General features: G+C 41.2%; 1 protein-coding gene across 4 annotated transcripts in view; it reads left to right on the top strand.

Moving 5' to 3' along the window:
- Window positions 1–1,183: 1,183 nt before the first annotated feature.
- Window positions 1,184–23,872, top strand: part of kcnab2a (potassium voltage-gated channel subfamily A regulatory beta subunit 2a) — a 69,142-nt gene continuing 46,453 nt past the window's right edge. For 2 of the 4 annotated variants that reach the window (XM_086086091.1, XM_086086087.1), the window contains exon 1: window positions 1,184–1,253. The gene's annotated coding sequence lies outside the window, so the exon portion shown is untranslated. Of the gene's footprint in view, window positions 1,254–1,886; window positions 1,914–9,100; window positions 9,399–23,872 lie in introns of those variants that run through there. The other 2 variants (XM_086086090.1, XM_086086088.1) reach the window with 2 other exon arrangements.

Below are 23,872 nucleotides of genomic sequence, written 5' to 3'. Positions count from 1 at the left end.
CAGAATTGAAGGACACCCATGAAATTTCAAGTAATCCATTCACAAATACAAAAACAGGTGTAATATATATTTGTTTTGAGGTAAAGAAAAAAAAAAACCCGGAAAAGCTATTTTTGGAGAAAACCCCCCCGGAAGGAACCTTGAAATGGGAATACAGATGGAGGGATCCCACCCCCTACCAGGATGATGACCAGGCTGGGCTGGGTGCGAAAAATTGTGGGCAACATTGAACATATGAAACTGTATTTAACTGTTCAAACCATGATAATGCTATTTTCAACCAATTGTATTGATATCTCTGCTTTAAAGACAATCAGTAACTCATTTTGAGTTTTCCAAAACAAAACTCATGTTTTTAAAAAAAAAAAATACAACACAAAACTGCAAGGGTAACATTTTGGGGGGCACACAGTAAAATCTGGTTTATCTGTATGACGTCAAATTGGTTGATAATTGCCAATAATTATCATCATATTTCTTTATCTGGTTTGTCTGATTGTTTGTCTGATGTCAAATTGCTGATAATTATCGGCCACCGATATCGTGCATCCCTCGTTTAAACGGCCTGAGTTCAGTGTCCTCAAAACCTATTCTGGTTTGGTTGATGCAGAACCCTCCACAGCAACGACAGCCACTCAACCATGTTACCAAAACCTTTATAGCTTTCGAGAGCAGGAGAAAAAAGGTGAGCTCTGACTCAGAGCAGAAATGACATCATCAAGCTAATTGCTTGTCCTTATATCTATTTTTAAAAAGTGTACCATTGATGATTTGAGCTTGATGAATCATATCATTGTTAATGACTTGTTTTTTCTCGAAAACAAAAATATGTAATTTATTGTCATGTTTTCAAAACAGGTGACCACTAATGCTCTGACGTTTTGTTTCGCAACATTAAAGCAGGTGCCCTCTGCACACTGAAGGTCACCTTTCCTTGAGTTGTATTTCGCCTGCATTGGCCCCGCTGGCTGTTGACGCCTAAATATAGGCTGCAGAATAAATACAATGTATTGTGGGGCACCACTGAGAAACGCGGGAAGCGGAATCCGAATAGACTGACGTGGCAGCCCGACCAATCGCGAGCCTCGCTGCGGCTGCAGTCCGTTCTCCCGTTAGCCAATGACTGCTCGCCCGCAGCCTTAACGGGGCGGGGCTTTTCACAACGCGTGGTAGTTGTGTCAAGAAAGCAACACAAACCAGACGCTGCTCCTCACAGGGGGCACAAAGACATAAAGGGAAGATTTTCGTCAAAGGTAAACACGTTTAACTAATTTCATACGTGTGCTGAGTGATTTCGCGCTATGTATGTGCAAATGTGCTTTGCTCCGCTGTAACACTGTGGGTCAAACCCTTGAATTTACGCCACGTTAATCACGGCAGCCCAAACAGTCAGTCCACTGTTCGGCTACTGTAAACAAGTAACACGCGTGTTTAAGCTATTAAAACAACGACTGTTGGTCTGTGATCCAGGTCTGTTCCACCATTGCGTGATTAGCTTACCGTATGGTTTCAAGTGGCCCCATCGTCAGGGTTTGACATCCTGTGCTCAGATCAAATGTGGGCAGACGGAGCGTAAACGAGAAGCCCGAGGTGGCGTCCACGTCCGTGAAACTAAAGGCGCTCTTGACGTGATTCCCCCCTCCCCGTCCGCCGCGTGTTACCGCGGGGGGAGAGTTGTGCAGATGCGAGCCGACGCGGAGACGTCAAGCTCCGGGAGGTGTCCTTTCTCCGGACTGCAGAGAGGCCAGGTGACCAGTTCAAACGTCACCTTGACAACGGGACAACGCGCCGTCCACGTTATGCACCAAAGCATAGTTGCAGAAAATCCAAAGTGTTCAGTTAATTTGGGAATGACCGTTCATAGATGAATATGGTTCAAATCATGGTGTGTTCCAGGACTGGCACCACAAAAGGTATTTCCAATCCAAACCGTACATGTTTCCACCTGAAAGTCTTCCAGCATCCTCCACAGCTCCGTTGTCAGCCATCTTGATGTCATCCATTTGGCAATAAGCTTTCATTAACACTTACAAGGTAGCTTTATAAAGTGGCCGACGCCTTTTACGTTCAGGAACGCGAGCAACGTGGCTTTGACTTTGGACGTTCTTCGGCCTTGGTAACTTCAGGCTCTTCCACTGAAGGCTGTGGCATTTTGTTTGCGGGTCGTACTCGAAGATCCATGACACATCACTGGTGATGAGTCTCCCAAACTAGTCTGCTCTCATTGGTTCGTCATCACTCTCTACTCATTGCTTGATGACCGAACAAAGATATGTACAGAATATACTGTAAAAGTGTAAAAAGAAAAAAATGGAGGAGAAAGAGTAATGTTATGTGTAGTAAAAATGTAATGGCTGCAGAGAGCCGAGGTGACTAATTACATACTAGTTATATTAGTTTACTTTTGAAACATGGTAAATTCCCCTCCATCGCAGGGGGCTTATGTTCGGAGTTACGAAGTCAGTACACAGCGTTATTCAAATGCCATGTTGTGATGTAAGAATTAAAAAATATATATATTCATCTAATCATGAGCTTGCCAAATGTAAATTTAGCAGCTTCTGTGAGCATTGTGGGACCATCATCTTCTCTTTTTTTTTTTAATGAACAATTAAGCATGAATAAGCCTTAGTTGTTATTTTTATTTAACACCTCACTCACAGGAAATGTAAGTTATTTTTTGCGGTTCGAGTTGCAGGAAACCACCTTAGTCATTATGACGAGTGTTTCGCTGAGAACTGTATTTCCTCAGATGTTACGCCAGCTAGATTACTTGGAAGGGAGACGTAATGGTGGTTGTAAGTTACATTTGAACAGATAAGTTAATTTAAAAATAGACGTGGTGGAAATTCACGCATACTGTTAATATGATCATTGTTAAGGGAATGGCTAGTTTATTTTTCGGTTGCTCGGGTACATGGCACAAATGTACTTGTTTGTGAAATTCATAGCGCAATGCTAGCTGTTATGTTTTGATAAATGACTCAAAAACAACCCAACCAAACATACAGACCTGATGGGGGTTTAGTTACTAGTTGTTGTTTTTTTTACTTGAAGTCAACAGTAGATTGATTGATACCTTTTCTGCCACTGCCACCAAAAGTATCCTGGCGGATTGTTTAGAAAACATTTTGAATTGGTCTAAAGTGGACCAGAGCACCATTTTCACTCAACTGCAGAGTTCAAGGTGTCTTTTTTTAGGGGAAATGTGCTTATTTGTACAGATGTAGGCTACAAAACTAAACTGACTTTTCCAAGGCAAAAGTGATGTGGTTGTTTTAAATTCGCAATGTTATTCTCATCGCTTGATAGTGAACTTCAACTGAGGATGATAATAAACAGCCTGAAGCATTTTTTGTGGTTGAAGTATTTTCCATTGTGCTGCTTGTTGTGATAAAGTGAGTTCAGTTCACTGCAGAAATAGCAAAAAAAAATCGTCTGAACGATTGCTCGTCGGTTCACTTGTATCTCAAGCAACCACTGTGTAGAGACGCACGAGAAATCGTGACGCATTTGGGCAGTGCTCCACCTCCCATTGCGGAGTTGCTGTTGATATTAGGGGGTTATTAAATAGCCTCTTTAACACAGATTGAAAGTTTTATTTCATTTATCCGCCCATGCCTTTTAGCAAAACCCAGCAAAGTAGGATGTTGCCTCAGATAATTAGACGACGTCAGTCAGCACTTTCTTAAAAAAAAAAAAAAATGCTTGTCAGCGTACAGCGACTTGCCTTCAACACAACAGGGCGGGGGGCATCGAGTTCTTGGTGTAACTTAAGCTCCCGTGTCTCCTTTTTTGCGGGATTCATCTTGACGCAGGCATCATGCTGTCCTCCCACTATAGGAAAAAAAAAAAAGCGGAAAATTGCAGATGATTACAGACAGTGGGTTATACTGTATTTTAAACAAAATACCTTCGATTAATTAATTAATTAATTAATTAATTGTGTCAAATCTAAATCCTAATGCTGATTGGCTACAACAGCAGCACAAGGTCCAGCTGTGTGACCTGTGATGGAGCTGTGCCCCCATATTGACAAAAAAATAGAATACTCGTTTTCAGTGGGATATTTCTGGAATATTAACATTTGGCACTGTTGCACACAACATGTTAGAATGATTCTGCTTGAGCAGACGTACAGGGAAGAGCTGGAGGCTTGACTCCCTATTTCTGGATGGGGGGGGAGTAAAAGTCAATGTGACTGAGTCATGGCTTTAGCTAATGATGCAATTACAGCAGCACTTGGCGTTTCCTGATTAGATCACCTACTTTCGTAGGCCCGCACACGAGGAACGCGAGGGCTCGCTCCATTCAGCGAATGCATTTCAAAAGGTAATTGGCAATTCACAAGCGAATGGGATTTCATCAAACGTCAACATTTTTATTGTCATCCGCCACGAATTGGTTACTGGCATTTTAGCACCTCGGCGTTCTCGCAGAAGGGTTATGCACCTCAAACCACGTGGCACGTCAGTCATCGGCCGTTTTGAGGATATTTCAGAACAGCTTTTATTTACGGCTTTTTTTGTAGCCGACGTCAAGTTACACTTCTTTAGACGGCAAACTATTTGCGACTGATTACAGCCAAGTAGTGCAATTAATTTTTTACCTTAAATGCGTTAAGACTTTGATCCATTAATAGAATTGGATAATGATGAATTGTCCATTTGTAACCTTTTAGTTTTCTAGCAAAGGTGTGCGCGCAAGTCGGCCTTAGTTGATGTCTCGTTGATGTTCTTAATAAAACCAGCTAAAGTTCATAGTTTCAAATAATTCGTTTTCAAACAAATATTTTTGATAAATATAGCCTAAAAGGTACACATCAAATAAATTCAAAGGTCTGGTGATTAGAAGAGATTATTGATCTGTTTGTTGGACTTAAAAAAAACTGCATAGTTTATACACAAAATCCCAAATTGATCCAACAGAGCCTTTAGTGATTGCTCACGAGGGATATTGGACTTTTAGTATGTCCGTCTTCCTCTGCTGCTTGTGGATTTAGTGCACAGTATGGAGATAAAAGTGGCAGGTATTAAGCAAACAAAACTGAAGTGGCTGGTGTGTGCATCTACAATTTCTTGAACAACCCAGTAGCGCATCAAATTCTCGCCAACACCATGACCTTGTAGACCTACTAGTAGATTCGCCACATTGACGCATCCCTCACATTGACGATGCAACAGAACGGTGATGACGGTTATTAAGCATAGTTGCGGCTGGCATCAGTTTTGTGTTGTAAACAAAACTCTTTGGGCAGAGATGGAGAAAATGTTAAGCGTATTTTCACATCTCAAACTGTCAAAACAATTTGCAATAGCGCACACTGGAGGAGAGAGGCGTCGCTTTTTAAGAGGGTCGGAAAAAAAGGCAGAACTGCAGTGTACTGCAGGACAGGTGAGCCACTCTTCCCTTTATAAGAGCCCCTCGAACGCTTCCACTTTCTCACCGGCATCCCGGTGGCCGTGCTAAATACTTTAGCTAATGTTAGCAACTTAGCACTATTGCTATCAATAGTTTTAAACGCGTAAACACTTACCGCTATCTCCGGGTGGCGACAGACCTGTACAGGACGCTATGTGCGGCTTTGCAGTCCGTTCCCGAAGCCGTTTAGCTGGTGCGTACAAATGTATGTATTTATTTTTAAACGTTGGTGAATATGTGAATGTGCGCCGCACACATCCGTGCCCGACTGTGCAAACTACATTGACTATAAAGTGCAATCGCAGCGCCGGAAAATGCTCAACCCTCGTTTGGTATTTAATGTACCATTCGCCAACATGTCTGCGGTGTGGGCACATTTCAATTTATATTCTGCTTTGTTAAAAGGCCCGTGCGAAATAAATATTTTATAATAATATTATGATTTTAATTAATTATAATAAATGCAATGATAGTAAAAATTAGCATCATTTTTTTCCGGGTGTTTCGGTTTTCAGCCAAGCTTTTTTCATTTTCGGTTTTCGGTTTCGGCCGAAAAATTTCATTTCAGTGCATCCCTACTCTAAATATTACAAAAGACAAAATTAAAAATGCAAGCATTATTTGTTGCCAGAAAGCCCTTCATCTAGTCGTACAAAACTTCAGAGGTTCAACTGTTTTCTTTTAGTAGGTTCCCGCACTGCGTACTGCAGCACTGCAGGCAAGGATTGTGTGTGCTGTGTAATGATGTTTACCACGCACGGCACATGGGGGTATCAATCATACTTAAGGAAAGGAGGTATCCATTTGAGGTGCGGTCTGCAGTGTTTTTATTTATTCAAGTGGACAACATAACCAGTGATTAATTGAGTGTCCGAGAATCATCTGTATTTTAGTTTTGTCTTTGACTGTGTGTGTTATTATATGGCCAAAACATGTCAAAGTGTATAAACTCTTACTTGAAACATTGACAGTACAGTTAATGAAGGTTTTACGGTGGCGAGAGTTTGACCCTGAAACTTGCCCTTTTTTCAACGTAACCGAATCTGCCCTGATACTGATCCTGCAGATCACAGCGTACCGAATTGTGTGCGTGTCGCCGTCTCCCTCATGACCTTGAACAACCTTTTGAGCACAAAACCATAAAAGGGTTTCCTGAAAAACACCTTTATAAATAAAATAACAGTTCTGTCTCTTCAGTATTGTGGAGGGCGACAACTGGATCTCAAGGCGCGATCGCCTTTCTTTTAAGCATCTTTGTGCCGAGTCATGAAGACGACGTCATATACAGTACAGCCATTCCACTATTCCCTTTGAATGTGTAGATACAGGGTGGATTTTGGAAGACTCCTTGTTTCAGAATAAACGGTGGTTATTTAAAAAAATACATTGCTTGCTATAATAGAAAGCAATTGCAGAAGCTCAAGAAACGCTTTGGCTGTATTGTTACTCTATTCTATTCATGCATTTTCTGGAGCAGGAATGATGAGTCAATGCACTGTGGGCAGTTTTTAACTCTGTTAAACTTCTGGGAAGTGGCTGTAAATCTTGCACACATTCAAATGAATATTAGTAGAGGTGTATCTTGTGCCTCTTAAACCATCAACCCATGTTTCTAATTGCCGTAAAAGTGAGTGGGATACATATTGTGCTAATTAGTTTCTAGCTTTTGTAAGTGCCTCTCCTTTTATGCACAAACACACTGCGCTTAGTGATAATGGCAAAGAGAACTAATGCTCAAATGTCTGGTAATATCGTGTTCGAGGCGATGCTGACGCGGCTCGTTTCCAGAAGAGGAAGTTCTTTGAATGCAAGGGCAGAAACATGAGTGTTGAGGGCAAATGTGTCAAGCCTGTTCTTGCAAGAATTCTGCCCCACGACCCCCCCATACAAGTCAGCAATACACGGGAAGCGCAGGTGCAGCGATCTTGGATGTTGCTGGAAAATAAGACACCTTTACTCTAATGTAGTGCTTAGCTTTTCGGAAAATGTATAACTGAAGTATCCTGGAAATTATTGATATGTGATTTGGATATTTTGCATAATACAGGGAAATGGTTGTTTGAGTTTGGAACAAAAACATAACATACCATTGCAAACAATCAGGAGTTAGGGCTGTAACGATAGTATGGAAACCAAAAATCATGATACCCGGAAGTAGGGGTGTTCCATATCATACCATCTACGATAATACCGGTGTGTATTTTGAGGGTGATTAAAAAAAATTAGAAATATTGTGAAATTGACGTGATGACGTAATCCGTAACATCATACGTCTTCATGTCCTTTTGGACATACACGTGTCGTTCCTTGCTGCACAAAAACAATGTTGGAGCGTGTGAGGCCGTGAGTGTCCACTTTGGTCACATCTTCAGAAAAGTGGGAGTGAGCTACCTTCGTCGTGTGGAGGCTACGAGAGGTCAGATATCATGCAAAAAAATACAATAGTTTGCAAATGGTGCAGGAAAGCTGTTGCCGTTAGAGTTAAGAGGATGTGCAGGCTGAAGACGAGGACGAGACGTGAAGAGTACGTGGAAATAGCTCGTGTTGTTCGGCGTAAAAGTGAACAAAAATCATTGCTGGAGCACTCTTGATTAGACGCACTCCTTATGGGGGAAAAAAAAAGCAGACGGTGGCTGGATAATACTGAATCGGTCGCGTCTTGTTTGACCAAGATAAACAATCCGCGGTGGTTATTTTACCGTGACCGGTAACTCGCCACCTAGTTGACGTGATTTTGTGATGCTAACCGGCCGCGAAGCTAACATGCTCTCGACGAGACGCCGTGCACGTTGTTATCGCTCAGTGGCCTAACATTGCACATTTGTCTTATTCATACCCGCGAGTCATGTCGACAAGCAATCACGGCATTTATCTCGCGCCTCTGATTGACCAATAATAGACATTCACAGCAAAATAACGCTTGCATGAGGGTTGCCGTTTACGGGAAAATAACCACTGCCTAAACAATCACAGGAGGAAAAACATTTTTCTTTCTCTAGTTCCTTTCACACAAACAATGTGCTTTCTATACAACTTTGGAAATGGGGAAATCCGCAAGTTTACTTTTAAACGGCCTTCCTCTGTACTTTTTACAGCAACAATAAACGAAAACAATGTCTTTGACAGGCAGTGTGAAATGGGGTTCTGCTTCTAGTAGTACAGTTCCGTATGACATGGTATGGTTCCGTAACTCTTGATCAGGCTTGCATTTCCACTCAAGAGTCGGTATGAAACCTTCTTCTCATTTGTGTACCCTACGAAGATACCCACACTGTGCTACTGCGACTGGTTCACCAAACGCAGGGTGCCGAAAAATGTTTTGCTATGAATTTGGATTTCTATGACCAAAATGCATACAGAACTGACCAAACTGTCCACTGTTGGTGGACATGAAATGTTCATAATGCAGTGGGAACGCAATACCACCCAGTTGTATGAAAATGGAGAGTTAAAGAGAGTCCCAAAGTGAATTCAGCCTCATAAGCTTCTCTCGTTGCTCTCCTGTCCACTTCTTCTTCAGCCAGTTTTACTGAAAGCATACTTGCTTCAGTGCTGACTGTGCATAGGGAGGTGTGTCTATGTGCCTGCGTGTGTGTGTGTGTGTGTGTGTGTGTGTGTGTGAGGAGGGAGGGGCATATCCTCTTAACGCATATTCCCTCAGCTCACACGTTTATTCGTGTTTCTCCATTCACCTCTTTCTTTCTTACTCATTGTTCCGCATCCTCGTCTTGTGTCACTTGTTTCCATCTTGCTCATGTCAGATGCTCACATGCTCGTCACACTCGGGCACACAATTCCAGTCACACGGCATCGCACGCCGCATCCGCTAGAGTTGTGTCAGTCATCGTGTCATTCCACCTTCCGATCTTCTCCACGTCTCCCCGATCAGTGTTTGGGTATCCTCCATCGCTAGCAACTGTAGTTTACATTCATTCCTCGTTTCCACTCACTGCGTCAGGAATTCGCTGCAGACTGAGGTGGGTTTTTTTTTTTTTGTGAAAGCATCATTTCTGTCTCAGAGGCTGCATGCAGCCGGTGTCTCTCTCTCTCGCTCTGTCTACTGTTTCTCTCTGTCTTCCTCTTTCGTCCCTCTCTTGCTTTCTCGCTTAAGTCTGTCAATGAGAGTCAGGGTGCTGCCGCTTTCCCGTGCCACATCTGTACGCAGCACCGGTGCACAAAAAAAAGCAAATCCGAGTTGCTCTTCGAGGGCTATCTGAGTGTCTCTGTTGGATGTCTGTGCGCTTGATAGTGCTGCTGCATTGAAAACTGTCTTTGCATACCTTATTATGCTGGTATGTACTTGGCTTTCTCTCCATTGCGCTCCGTTGTCTGAATATCTACCATGTTTTATGCATGCCCTACCGTTTGAATCCTTTCCAGAGACTTGGCTTGTAGGCTTGATTAAACCTCCCAAATAGACAAAATGAAAGTCCACATGTTCAAACATCTGCATTCAAGCAAGTAGGCGTGTTTCCTTTTCACCTCAGCTGCCCTGCTGCTGCTGCTGCTGCTGCTGCTGCTGCAGTTTTATCTGTTGCAGTTGCCAGCAACACCCAGAAAAGAAGCCCAAACTATTGCCTGTGAGAGTGAGACCGTCATTTTTGCTGGGACTAATGTGTTGCTGTGTTGATGTTTTGGAAGATATCAGTGAGCCTGATTGTTGCTCTTCGTCTGTCCGTCCTTGCATGTGCATCTCTACTCATGTATATACAAGTCTGCTTGTCAGCCTGCTTGCACAGGATGGGCTCTGATCCAAACAGAACGCAAAGGAGAGGCAGGCTGCAGGGGTTCTGTTTGGTGCAGTAAGCTGTCGGAAGCGACTGTATGTCCAAGAAGAGAAGGTTACGTGGCTACAAAATAGTCTTGGGTGGTCATAGAGTTTGGAGGTGGGGTTAAGGTTAGGTAAAAGGGTAACTGTTAAGTCTAGGCTTAGGTGTTAAGAGTTGGGAGATAAGATGAGGCATTGGTGTTAGGTGTCATGGCAGAGGGTTTAAAAAAAACAAAAAAACACTACCAAACTGTTGGTTTTCTGGAGTTAAGTGGTTAATATTAACACAAATCTAAAATAAAGTTGAAGGGCTAGTAGAAATCACATAGCTTAATTTATAGGGTATCGTGATAATTACCGTATCGTGACGTTTGGATATCACATCTTTATTCATGTTCCTCTTCCCTGCGAAAAGCGTGGGTCCACTGTAGTTGATTTGCTATATAGGATAATTTCCCTATAGGATAATTTCCCTATGCTTTCCGCTGTCACTTAAACACTGGTGTGTAACTTTGGTCCTCATATTTAGGTGTGCATCAGAGTTCAGATTGATAATACTTGATGCAGTAAACCAATCATAACAACCAAACCTCAAGTTTGAGCACACCCTTTCTGTAGTTACTGTTTACTCCCCGCAATGAGTATTCAAGACAAAGAGCAACTCTCCAGTCAGTTTGTCATTTTGAGTAACCACTTCAATGCGCAAAGGATTTTCTAAAATGCATTATTTAGAATAGAATATGAGGTGGCTGCTAGGGGTGCACTGATCTATCGGCCCCGATTAATTTTGGGGGGTTGGTGATCCGCCGATCACTTAAATATAAACCAATCTTTACCACAGATCTCATCTCCCTTCTCAGAGGTCTGAAAAAGTCAGCCACTGCCCTCTTCTGCTGGGATGACTAATAGGCTTTTCAACTACTTAATGTGCAGTTAAAACAACCCGTTTATATTATTTCACAGATCTTGTTGAATGTTTTCCAATAAAATAAGATTGGAACTCTGAAGGTGTATGCTGCTTGTTATGAAGAAAAATCAGGATTGGCAAAAATCGGGTCAGGTCAGACTTTTTAAAAGATCAGAGATCGGCCACAAAATTGTGATCGGTGCACCCCTAGTGGCAGTAAGCATACTGATGTAGCAGCTGTCTTTTGTCAGAAAAGAGTTTGGGCGTACCATAAAATGGAGCTTACACAACACAGGGTGTTGATGTTCCCGGGTGTCTTTTTCAGCGGGTTTTGTTTAGGCTAGACTTTTTTTCACTTATAGCTTAGCCATTTCTACCTGTATCTGCGCCTGAAGCAATTCATGCATACTTCATGAAGCGTATGCAGGATCTTTGCTTGGCCATTTCAGACCACTTGTGCAGATTAGTAATAGGTTTTGAACATAGCATTGGGTCCACTCTAAACAGACTTTTTATTTAATTTATTTTTTTGCTTGTCATAGGTGTTTAGATATAATGATGATTGATTAGAGAAAATCTGTAATGCACATTGTCCTCTTTGAATGTACTTTCTTGTTCTTGTAGGAACACATTTTTAATGCAAAGTTACACCCTTTGCTCGCTGCAGTGTCCTCGCTGTCCTTATGGGACACCTTAACCGGTAAGTCGGGCTCGTCGGATGTGTAGTACTAGTGAGCCAAAAACAGTCTGCAAAAGTATGGTATGAATTTACTTTTCCCTTCAGTGGAAAACTTTTCGATATGATGAATCTACTATTTTGAAATCAGTCAAATGTAAACATCATGCATAATTCTCTTGGCTTCCTGAGCCGATATATTATTTGTATAATGTTCAGCCAGCCCTCGTATAAACACAAAATCCTCACGCTTTGAACATAGTCTCTTATGTGAAAGGTCTAAAAATAAGGCCAGAGCCAAGTGCAAGCTGTTAGCGTCATTAGCCGAAGTTCCATCAGATTGGCAAGTGACGAGCGTAACTGAAACGCATCCGTCGAGGTTGAATGCTCGAGCGGCAGAATCACTGGGGTGAGAGGCTGACACTGACTGGCCACTGGCATCTTTTGACATTTTCACTCATCTCGACGCTCCGCTAATGTAGGTCCTGACACTCTTTATAGCTTTGGTCTGCTGGATGTTTGAGTGGTTGTGTTTCCTAAACTGAGCTCAGTAATCATTCTGCTGTTGAGATTTAGTGGCCTGTTTAGCTTCATTAGCCTGGTTTTGAGTTCCCATGCGGCATCACAGTCTCACTCTCTTGCACACTGGAACCATATTTTGTCACACTTTAATTTGACTGGTGGGCTTTCTACCTTCACATATTTAATAGGATAAAGCCTGTCTTTCCTAATTAGTCCTAATATACCTAATGAGAATATTCTTAAATGAACAAGTTTTTGATGCAAAGGTTTTCTAAAAGTGTACTGTGTGTGGTACTACTGTTTTAAATTTTAGATGTCACTTAAAAGTCAGTGTGACCTTAAAGATTGTAAGCTTATTTGACAGAAGATGTTCCAATTAAGCTATTCTTGATGATCTTGAGACGACTTTGTTCATTTTTACGACGCTAGAAGGACACTCTGGTTCATTTACGCAACAGCTTGCTAAAAACAGGAACCCCCCCCCCCACACACACACACACACACACACACTTTTTTCAATCATGAAATCAAATCTTTATTTATATAGTACCTTTCATACTTTAAAAGCAATACATGGTGCTTCACATAAAAAGAAAAGAAAAAGTTTTTTGAAAGGTTTTGCATAAACTCAAGGTTTTTAAAGTGTTCAACTGATAGTTTGGAAATCAATGAGTAATGTTTTATTAATTGTGATTTCAGTCTCAATGAAAATAGTCGTGATTATTATTTTTTTCCTATATTTGCCCAGCCCTAGTTTTTGTGTAAAATAAACTGGTCAGAAGAGTATAGACTTTGGCCACGATGACAATTGTCCTTTAGATGCCCACTTCCACCTAATTTTGATTGATTAATTATTTAATGTTGTTATTGCTATTAAATGACGGGGGAGAAAAAATGGCTAACTCAGCTAGCCTAAGTCACCTACAAAAATGGGTCAACACAAAAATTTCAGCCTCAACATTAATAATTAATTTTAAAACCATAGCTACCACACCCAGAACCAATGTTTGGCCACTGACATTTGTTGCTGACTGATATTCCGCCAGCAACACATGTCCAAATTCCACCAAGCACGGAGTAATTGATGGAATAATCGACATGGTAATCAATTCTAAAAATAATGTTAGTGACAGCACGACATCATCCAACTATCCATTCATGCATTTTCTTGTCGGGCCACCATGAGCCAAGTTTTGCTGGCCATCATGCGCACAGCAGCACAGAGGAGTGATTCAGTGTAAACTCAAAATATTAGATATTAAAAATAAGACTGTATTGATTTAATCTCATTTATTTATGAAATTTGTTCTGGTGGCCTTGGTCAGACCAGCATCAGTGAACTTTGGGTGGCCTGATGTAGTTATGTGTCATAAAGCCACACATCAACAACACAGATGCAAATGTTTACAGTATTTTGTATGCCTAATTTAAAATGTGTATCTTACCAATTCAAAATTACTGTTAAGCGTATAAGTAAAAAAAAATAAAATAAAAATAAAACATGTGGAAGGAGTAAAACTAGGAATGTTTTTGTTTATAATGGTTTCCCTATCGCAGACTTTTCACCTATTGCAGGTGGGTCTGGAACGTATGCCAGCGCCACACTTTTGCTGCATAAGCAATTGGCAGAGGCAATGGTTCATGGTTACAGCAGCGCTCCTAGCAATGTCTCACATTCTCACATTCCTGCTGTTGGTCTCACATTTGATCAAGGTTAATGTAACAGCACAGATGGCATTGGCAGTCCATGGCATGACCTGGACACGTTGCCCAGACACGGCGGATCTGGAAGTAAATGCTGTGGCTACGGTTACCCCAGGGTGGCATAAATCAGTCAACAAGCGCATTTATCTTCAACAATGATTGGCTTTGACACATACTGTGGGCAGGACCCAAGGCATGGATGAAGACATGAATAAACAGCACGATGTTAACCCTTCATGCCTCAGGAAACCTGGCGCCCGCCATTCTCATGCTCGGCCGCACAGGCACTAAGGGGGCTTGTGGAGGTACTCTGATGTAACACAGGTCTGTGTGTACAGAAGAACACGTGATTGTCAGATCTTTTATATACGTCCTATAGAAAATCAGAATGTAGCCGGCCTGCTTCGATTCATATACTACCACTCAGTCATTGTGGCGGCGCATGTGGCTATTAAATGTGTCCTAGTTTTGACAGAAGGTTTGGTGTTTTTATCTGCTGCACTACAGCTGCCCTGTTGGTACTGTTTGAGGCTAATATTACACTTTTACACGACAGTATTAGCGCACGAGAAATACATCCTAAACCAGCTGCTAGAGACAGAAGCTGTCTGTTTACGCAGGCCCTTTCGGTAATACCGCATGAAACTTTTCTGTTGCTCTGATCCATATAAAAGGACATCTCTGCCAATGCCAATCAATACATTGTCTGACTTAGAAGAAACGTGTTAGAAAAGAGCAGCTGCACGAGTCTCGTGTAAGTGTGAGAAACTAGCGGCCTTGCTAATTCGAGCGTGAGCGAGTCAAACCACCGCACACACGCGTATGTTGGATGTGTTCAGATGAACGGAAGGAAGCGTGTGCAATTGCTGCTTCTGAACTGGGGGATTTCTTCTGGCGTCTGTAAGACATCCAAAGGTTGGAGCCTCATGATATGAACAGCAAGAGTGTGAGTGGACAATGGAACATAGTCTCTGTTGTTCTACCTCTTGGGTAAAGCTAATATTTTGATGGCGAATCTGTCATTTTATGTATAAATGTTGTTTAGTTGGAAACACAAGGTCAATCGCTGTCCATTCTGGGAATCTGTACGATGATTTCGTCATATCTAGAATAAAGGTGGGGGAATATACAGTATATCAACATCAGTATTATTGTCAACAATGCTTACATTAGAGATCCTGACATTGACGTCACGTGTCCCATAGAAAACGCCACTTTGAGTAAACAGCAAACGGCACACTTTAACAATGATTGATTGACAGCTGTTATGGACCAGCTGCCCCAACGAGAAGAGGCAAAAAAAAAGAAAAGGGATTGAGCATGCTCTAGGCTACCAAAAGAGGAACAAATGCGTAGACAATGTTGCACTCTGTACATGGTGGCAAAATCAGCAGATGCTAACTGTTAACACACGCAAAATGTGGTGGAAATAATCGGTTTCGTTCATTTGTGTTTGCTATGGTTTAATATATATTACACAGTTGAATTTCATAACTGAACAACAATATAAAGAAGACTTTTTACGGTATAAATGACGGCGGCCGTGACCAATTTATAGAGATAGAGATAGATAGATAGATTTTTATGCTTAATTCGTATTCCACAAATGCAATATTATTCCGAATGCCGTGTTTAAACTAGTGGTGGCGTATAGAACATAATATTATTGTAAAGAAAAGTTTTTACTTGACTTCCCCTTTCAAAGAGAAACTGTATTATTGGACTTAATCTTATTAAATGAGATACCCAGAGGTCTCACAAAATGTTAAGCATGACCATGGTTAAAGATTTTTGTGTGAATTTAGCTGCATATTTCCCCAGGAAATGCTGCTAAAATTCCAAAATGTACAACATTCGAAGCATTCACTTTCAGAGGTTCCACCGTCTGCATATCCTTGTGCAATTCAATCGACGTTAGGCGGCAAACTAAGCACAAACTTTACCATGCACTTTTCAAACGCCTAAGTAAAACAAGGGCAAATGTGAGTTTTAAAGTGGAACGCTCGCCTGATTATTAATGCTGGTGGGTGAGCACAACACTCAGGATGCAATCCCATGTATTGAATGTCCATCTACTTTGTGTAATGCACAGCGTGTTCTGTGTGCGCGCGTGTGTGCGTGCGTGAGCGCCGGCCATCCTTGACAAAATGACCACTTTGAGTGGGCAAAGTAGCATGGACTGTGCGAGCGAGGAGTGTTGTGAGTGGGCCGATGTACAGTATTGTAATTTGCTAGTTAATCACATCAGTTTCATGCTGTTTTACTGTGCCAGGGCCGAGCCAGGATGCAGTTGTCCCGGGCACTGAAAATGGTTGTCTGCAGTGTTTTGCATATAGGAGCCACAAAAACAAAAGCCCCCCAAAATTTGGACATGTCATGAAACTGTCGAAACTAGTGACTTCAGAGACTCGTGCACACTTCTTGATGTCATTTCAGCAAGCACCAAGTACCTTGGTCCATTGTTAGCAAGTCTTACATTATCCAGATCGTCCGAGATAATCTTCAGTGGTCGTGTGGAAGGTTGAGACAATGCGTTGTTTCTGTTAACTGCTCTTCATTTTTCAGTTTTACGATACCATTGATTTCCAATTTTTTTCTCCTGTTGAGATCAATATTACGTTGTTTCCATTTCCGTTTTTGGGTTTTTGCCATCACAGTCTGTTGTATCACAAAAATGCCAAAGAAAAAGCAAAACATATGTTTGAAGTGGAGTTAATCCTTATGACCACATGATGTTGGTTCAGCTTTCTAGACTTGTTCCACTTTACATGACTGTTTGTGGTGTTTGACAAGAAGCAGCACCGAATGAAGGTGTGGACTCGTTGCTGCTGGCTAGCCGCCATATGCTTGTCACTTGTTATCAAAGGGTAGAGTGACGTGTGTTTTTTGTAACTTCTTGCAAAAGTGGTTGATTTCAATTTATACTTATCACCTTAATTATTATTAATTACATTAAGGTTTTGCAATTGCAAATGGCAAATTAAAACGTCACCACTTCAGTTATTAAAGGTGGAGTTTTGAAGCAGCCATGTTCTTTTCTTGGTCATTTAGTCTATTTTTACTACTTTTTTCCCTCTTCACTGATGGTTTTATATTTCTGCTGCAGTGTGCTAATGTGCTCACTTGGTGGACTGCAGCATTTCCCCCTCTCTGCAGTGATATCAATGACCTGCAAAGGCCCTTAAAGCCATAAAGGCTTGCCTGTTCAATTTCACTTCAGTTTTTCTGGATGTCCATTTCTTTTGTGCAAGTGTGATTTATGCATGTATCGGACGGTGTTTCTGTTGAAGCGCCAGTTTGTTATGCTGGGATAGGCTATAACTCTGCACAAGAGCTAAAGAAAGCGGACACACCGAGTGCTGATTCATCTTCCTGCTGTCAGCGATACGAGCGTCTTGGGATCGTTCATCTCGTATTGTATCATAACCAGGAAATTGTTCACTCAAATTCATGGCGGTATTTCATGGATTATTATGCACACAAGTTGGCCTTTACTTTTTTTTGTGACGTTCAAATGGAGCGCATTTTTGTCTAATTGTCTGATTTTTAAAGCATTAAAAAGATGAAATCCAAATTCATGTGACGTCAACACTGGAGCACATCTCCTATGCAGACTCAGAAGGTCACATTTTCAAGAGGACACTTCATCAGGTATTTTTATCGGCTTTTTTTGCCGCATCAAAGCTGTCGTAATACTAGATTTCACCTTTTAATACAGAACCTAGTTCTATTGGTTCAAATAGAGTAAAACCCACATTGACCCCCCCATAATATTGTTTACAATTGCTGTGATACATAAACCCCAAATACTGATTTTAGACGAGACAAAGTGCAATTTTTTTTTTCATTCCACTCTGGAAGCAGATCATCTGCAACTAGAGAACACTGAAAATGACTACAATCCAGCCTAGAAGTGGATGACCTTCTAAAATATCAGCAAGACTCACAAGACAAACGATAATTCAGGGGAAAGCCACCCTGTGCATCACATCGAAGGATTTGCAGACCTCTTTTGCTGCATCTGGGAAACAGGTGCATGCTTCAACATTCAGAAGAAAAGTCAATCGACAAGGCTTTCAATTGGAGTCTTGCTAGGTAGAAGCCTCTGCCCACCTCAAGAGAGTACCTGGACAAACCCGAAGCTTTGTGGAAGTCCCTTCTGTGGACAGATGAGTCCAAAATTCAAGTGTTTTGTCACAACTAAAACAGTCATGTTTGGTGAAAAGTCAACACTGCATACCAGCAAAGGAACCTTCTCCCTACAGTGAAGCAGGGCGGGGAGAATGTTAAGGTCTAGGCTAAGTTGTGATCTGTTTTCATTTTTCATTGCTGCTCATTTGTTGGCAGAATCACACCAAAACAGAAACCAAGCAAAACCCCATTTGTAGCTCTGTATCTCTTTAGAGGTGGTACCAGACTTCAGACAACAGGCAAAACAATACCTGTGCGAAGATGAGGCTCACGTTTCCCGTAATCATTTCGTTTTGCAAACGGCGTCTTGTGAGTTCGTCAACCACGGTTCGACTGTAGTTAATTGTGCGGCGTTCGTAATCTCGACACCTTTTATGTTGGGATGACTGTAAACCAAGGACCCCATGTAGGTGTGTTTTAAGTAGGAAGGCAGGATTAGTACTTTGTCATACAACCCCCCCGCCTGTGCAAGCACAACTTCAGAGAGCGGCGCAAAACAACAAACTAAGGATTACAGAGGCGCGTCTGTGGATTTATATGTTGGCATGTTTGACTTTGATCCTAAAAACGAATATCCCAAATTCTGACGATGAAACAGGCCCGCTGCCGTTGCCCGACTGAACTCCCGTGTAGGATATCCCTGGCAAATATTCGTCTGTTCGCCCGTCTCCCTTCTTCTGCAGCCATCTGCTTGGATCACTGTGTGTTTACCGCTGCTGCCAGCATACTACACAACTCCGTATGGTGCTTTCCGGGCCAGCACTGCCTGCCTGCCTGCCTCGCTCACGTAAGCCCCGTCTCAAGAGGGAACTCACTCAGGCTAGGTGTGGGTGGATTTAGGGATGGGAAGCGTGTGAGGAGCAGCCTTTGTGACTCAATTTTGCATTTGGTTTTGAAGAGACAGAGGTGTATGAGATGATTGCTGTGTTGCCTGACTCGCGCTCGCCAACCAGGCATTGTTTCGCTTGCTCGCTCATTATTACTGTGGTTGTTAAACCATACTGAGGGATGTTGCTAATATTTCTGCCGCGGAATGCGGAATGCGTAATCAGTTGTTCCCATATAATGGCCTTCTCCTACTGAAATACCCTTAACCAATTCCAAAATTCCACATTTGCAGGTTTGAGCTATCAGCGCTTCAGGCTCCTTTTAGATCATTGTATTTTTTTTTTTTTAATATATATATATATATATATATATATATATATATATATATATATATATATATATATATATATATATATATTTTTTTTTTTTTGTGTGTGTGGGTGAGTATGTGTATGTGCGTGCGTGCGTGCGTGCGTGCGTGCGTGTATTTGTTAGCTCACCAGAAAACCTATTAGAAAAAATCTCATACCGTTCACCTAAACCGAACACCAGGAGACCCGAGGGGACCGAAGAAAACCAAGGAAGGCGAAATCCAGCACCGATCATTGTATTGAAAGCACACACAAACGAAAAGGTGCAGTGCTGGTTTGGGTGTGTTACTACTTCCTTTGCTCGTAGCAGGGAGGAGATGCTCGAGATCAGTCATGACTGATACTACCGCCGATAGTTGAAAATGGCGGGTCAACTTCGAATTAGGGTTTCGAACCTGGGTTAGCATTTCAAACAAAGGTTAGGCTTTCAAATGAGAGTTTAAATATTAATTTAGGGTTTCAAATTTAGGTTTATAGCCAGGATTAGAGTTTCAAGATAATGTTTGGGTTCCAAACAGTGTTTGGCACACACTAAATGAGGGTTTTGGCGTTAAAAGCCTAGGTTAGGGTTTCAAACAAGAGTTAGGGTTTCACTTTTGGGTGTAAAACTAGGATTTGGGTTTTAAGTAACCTTGCCAGCAAGCTGAATTCTCTCGGTTTTTGTGGGTTCACAAACTCCAGAAAATACATCTTGTACCGCTCCCGCTGATACGTTTTTTAGGTCGAACCATTCAGGCGTTGTTTAGAGCAGGATGAAACCAATAAGCGGCAATGGGGGGAGGGGGGGGGGGTTTCAATAAAAGATTAGGGTTTCAAGACGATGTTAGGAGATTTAGTATGCTATTTTGGGGCACGTAGTCTCAGTTCTTTTAACTTGAAGTGTCAATCATAATGGTTTGATAAATTCATTACTACAATCCTGCAGTTGGACTCCAGTATCATCTCCTGTCTTCACATTTTTCTTTGTACATTGTGTCTCTGTCAGTTTGCAGCTTTCAATTTAAGAAAGTGCACCTTGGCTCTTTAGAGCGGTAAATCTGAGCCTTCCAACTTGGGCCAGGGTGAGTGTGTATTGTACCGCAGTGCTGCAGTCCCAGCAGCAGCAGCAGCAGCAGCAGATTTCTGTCCAGCTCTGCAGCTCTCACTCCAGGCATCTGTTCTGCAATGCTCGACAACATGCCATAGTCACAACCAGCCTTGGGCACCATCTCAATTAATGAAAACACTGGATGAGATACTATCACTATTTTGCAAAGTTTTCATACATCTTAATTAATTAATTAACAATAGACCAATGTAGACACCATACATATAGTCAGATACTGTAGTACAGTACAGTAGCACCTTGAGCTACAACGAGGGATCCAACTTTGTAGTCTTTCATGATTAGAGTCTTGCATCTGGCCGATTTTTACTTTGACTTGCGCGCAAATATTTGTGATACAAGCACTGTATGGTGGCAGTCAACTCACTTCACAACAAGCAGCAGTTGGGGGAAAAAAAACAGGCTTCATACTATTTCTCTCCTCACCCATTTGACCATTACTGTCCAACGGAACTTAAAACCAAATGTTTGCCCATTACGTCAGCAAAGTAGCATTCAAATGAACGAAGGCGGCTGTCGTTTACGCACCGTCATCGCGATCACGTGATTGGATGATGGCGCTGCCCAGGGTATGTTATTCTAAATTGATACTTAAATCAGCTTTTTTTTTCTATCAGCCTAATCAAATAGTGGAAAATTAATTTCATTGATGTATTGCTTTAATGCGATGCAAAACACTCATGAATAACATTACTATCGTGGTATTATGACCTATAAGCAATGCATGTAGACGCATAATATAACAATATTCACAGGTATAGTTTTATTCTGCTTTACTTACGTCTAACATTACTGCAGCTTACTGATGATGGATGGATATTGAATTCACCATAGGCATTAAATATTGTATCAGTCCTGTGTGACAACAAACAAGCACAAGCTTTTTCCACAAGGTTACTCTACAACATTTTGTTTTTGATGTTTGTGGAGTGTTTCTGCCAAAATTAACCCCCCCCCCCCCCCTCCTCCCCCCAACTTTTCTACAAAGTGATAGGCCCCTTCTGCCAGAAAGCCTGCTTTGATTTCTGCCAACACAACCCACTCCTGATGCCTTGACACTGACAGATGACTTTTTTGGCTTTGTAGTAAATCAGCTCGCGGGGTATTTTATCCATCAGGGTCACGCCATCGTCATCGCCGCCTCATCACCTGATGGCTGGGCTGGCCGCCGTCCCTTTTGTGCCCTGATTGAAATGAATGGGAAGGGGACGTTAAACGAGTCCTTGGGAACTCAGGACGACGTATTCGCCGCTCACGGGAGAAATTGATGGGAGGGGAAAGTCACCTTTGGTGTTGTCGTTATCGTTATGAGCCAAGACTTGGTGAGCTCAGTCACCGGTGAAATGAGGTACCACAAGGTGCTCATCCCATGGCTTTGTCCGGGTGATAGATGCTTCTCTACTTTGTCCTCTGCTGTTAGCATAAAGAAAGGTGAGGTTGCTCCTGATGAAAATTTATGTACGTCTAAAGCAATCCTTGTGACCACTAAAAGGGTCATGTTTGAAAATCAAAATTTCCCATTGAGATATTTTTTCATACAATAAAATGGAGGATAGGGACAGAGTTAATGTTAATTTTATCAGCCATTTTTAAATTTAGTCTCAGTTTTAGTCCAGTTTAAATCACGCTTGTTAGTTTTTAACATAGTTAGTCCACCTCATCCCGTTTTTATTTAGTCAATTTTTAGTCAACTATAAATCTAGCATTTTAGTCTTTATTTTAGTCCAAGAAAACATGATTTTATCCGTCTAGTATTGGTCAACAAAAACTGTCAACGTTTTAGTCAGGACTAGGTGTGTGATTTGCCTAGTACCTGGCGATTCGATTCGTATCAGGATTCATAGGTTTCGATTCGATACCGATTAATCCGGACGCAAATCTATAAATTGATTATTGCGATTTTTTTTTGTTGATTTTTTTTTAACTCAAAAATTTAGAAAATACTAATCAGTAAACTTGTACATGTTTGCTGTAAGATCTGTATGACATTTTTTTTTTATCTGAAAATTCAGGCTTATAATTGAGCCACTGCATTTAACAAACAGGTTGCAGTCTGTTTCATGTTTGAACAGCACTGAAATAAAATATTAAGACTTAATGTTCCATTTAATATAACATTCTTCCATGCTTAATGTGTGAATCCTAACTCTAAGTAAGACGTTTTGTTGAATATTCCCATAAAAAAATGATGTTTAAAAATCGATTCGGCCGCATATTGAATCGATTCGAGAATTGCTGTAATATCGCGATATATTGCCAAATCGATTTTTTCTAACACCCCTAGTCAGGACATTAATTTTACCCCTGTATATTTTTTGTCAGCAGATAATGTTGAACATTTTAGATGTAAAACCATTTCACATAAAATTGTCTCTCTTCTTTTTGATGAAAAACACACAATTACAGTATATCAACAAGTGGCTGATATGGCTCCATGCTATGAGCTAGTAAATTAGCCAGCATTAGTTAGCAGTCGGATTAACATTATTGTTGGAACGTTATAGCCGTTGGATTAATATTACATTATAACTATATTTGACTTCTTTTTTTTTTTTAACCGTTCACTGCGAATCCACCTCCAGTCTGTCCCATGTTTGTGGATGTTGCACTCGTTGCAGATTTGAAAGGGAGTGTGTCACTGTGTCACATGACAGTGTCACAGTGACGATTTTCAGAGACAAGATTTTACAAAATCATATACTTTTTGTCTCGTTTTTGTTCATGAACTAAAATGTCCAAAGATTTTAGTCCAGCTTTTATTAAGAGAAGTACATTTTCCTCTTGTCTTCATTAGTCGAAGAAAATACATACTGATTTAATTCTAGTTATTTATTAATGAGGGTTCTTTAGTCCACTCTAGTCTAGTTGTAGTCCGGTAAAAAAAAGTGTGTTGCCGAAATTATTTTGGTTAGTTTCGGTGAAATTAACACTAGACAGAGTCCTGCTGCGAATATGTAAAAAAACATGAGTAATTGCCTTTTCCGTATTAAGTTTGAAATGTTATTAAATATTGACATAAAAAATTATGATTTACAGATTATTTGATTTATACGAATTCACCTAAATTGCACCTATAAATAGTATTAAACGGCTTGAAGTCTGTTAATGAGCCGTTCACAGCGCTTGCAGGACAAAGCAAAAAAAAAAAAAAGGCTGAATGACTGCCCGCACCTCAATAAATTCCCAAATTGGGTCTCTTGTGTTAATAAACCCAAAGCACCACGATGGAGTAAAAAGAAGTAACAACATAAACCAAGACCATAATAGTTAACTCAGTAACTCCCTCCTTCGTGTTGGAGAGTTGATGTTTTGAGTCAAGTGCATTACCTAACCCAACACGATCTACTGTAAGCAGCCAGACACTTCACCCTCAGCGAGG

Source organism: Leptonotus elevatus, chromosome 10, assembly GCF_054856555.1.
Source record: "Leptonotus elevatus isolate MCC_2025b chromosome 10, RoL_Lele_1.0, whole genome shotgun sequence".
Lineage (NCBI taxonomy): Eukaryota > Metazoa > Chordata > Actinopteri > Syngnathiformes > Syngnathidae > Leptonotus > Leptonotus elevatus.
This window is presented reverse-complemented; position numbering and strand designations above follow the sequence as displayed.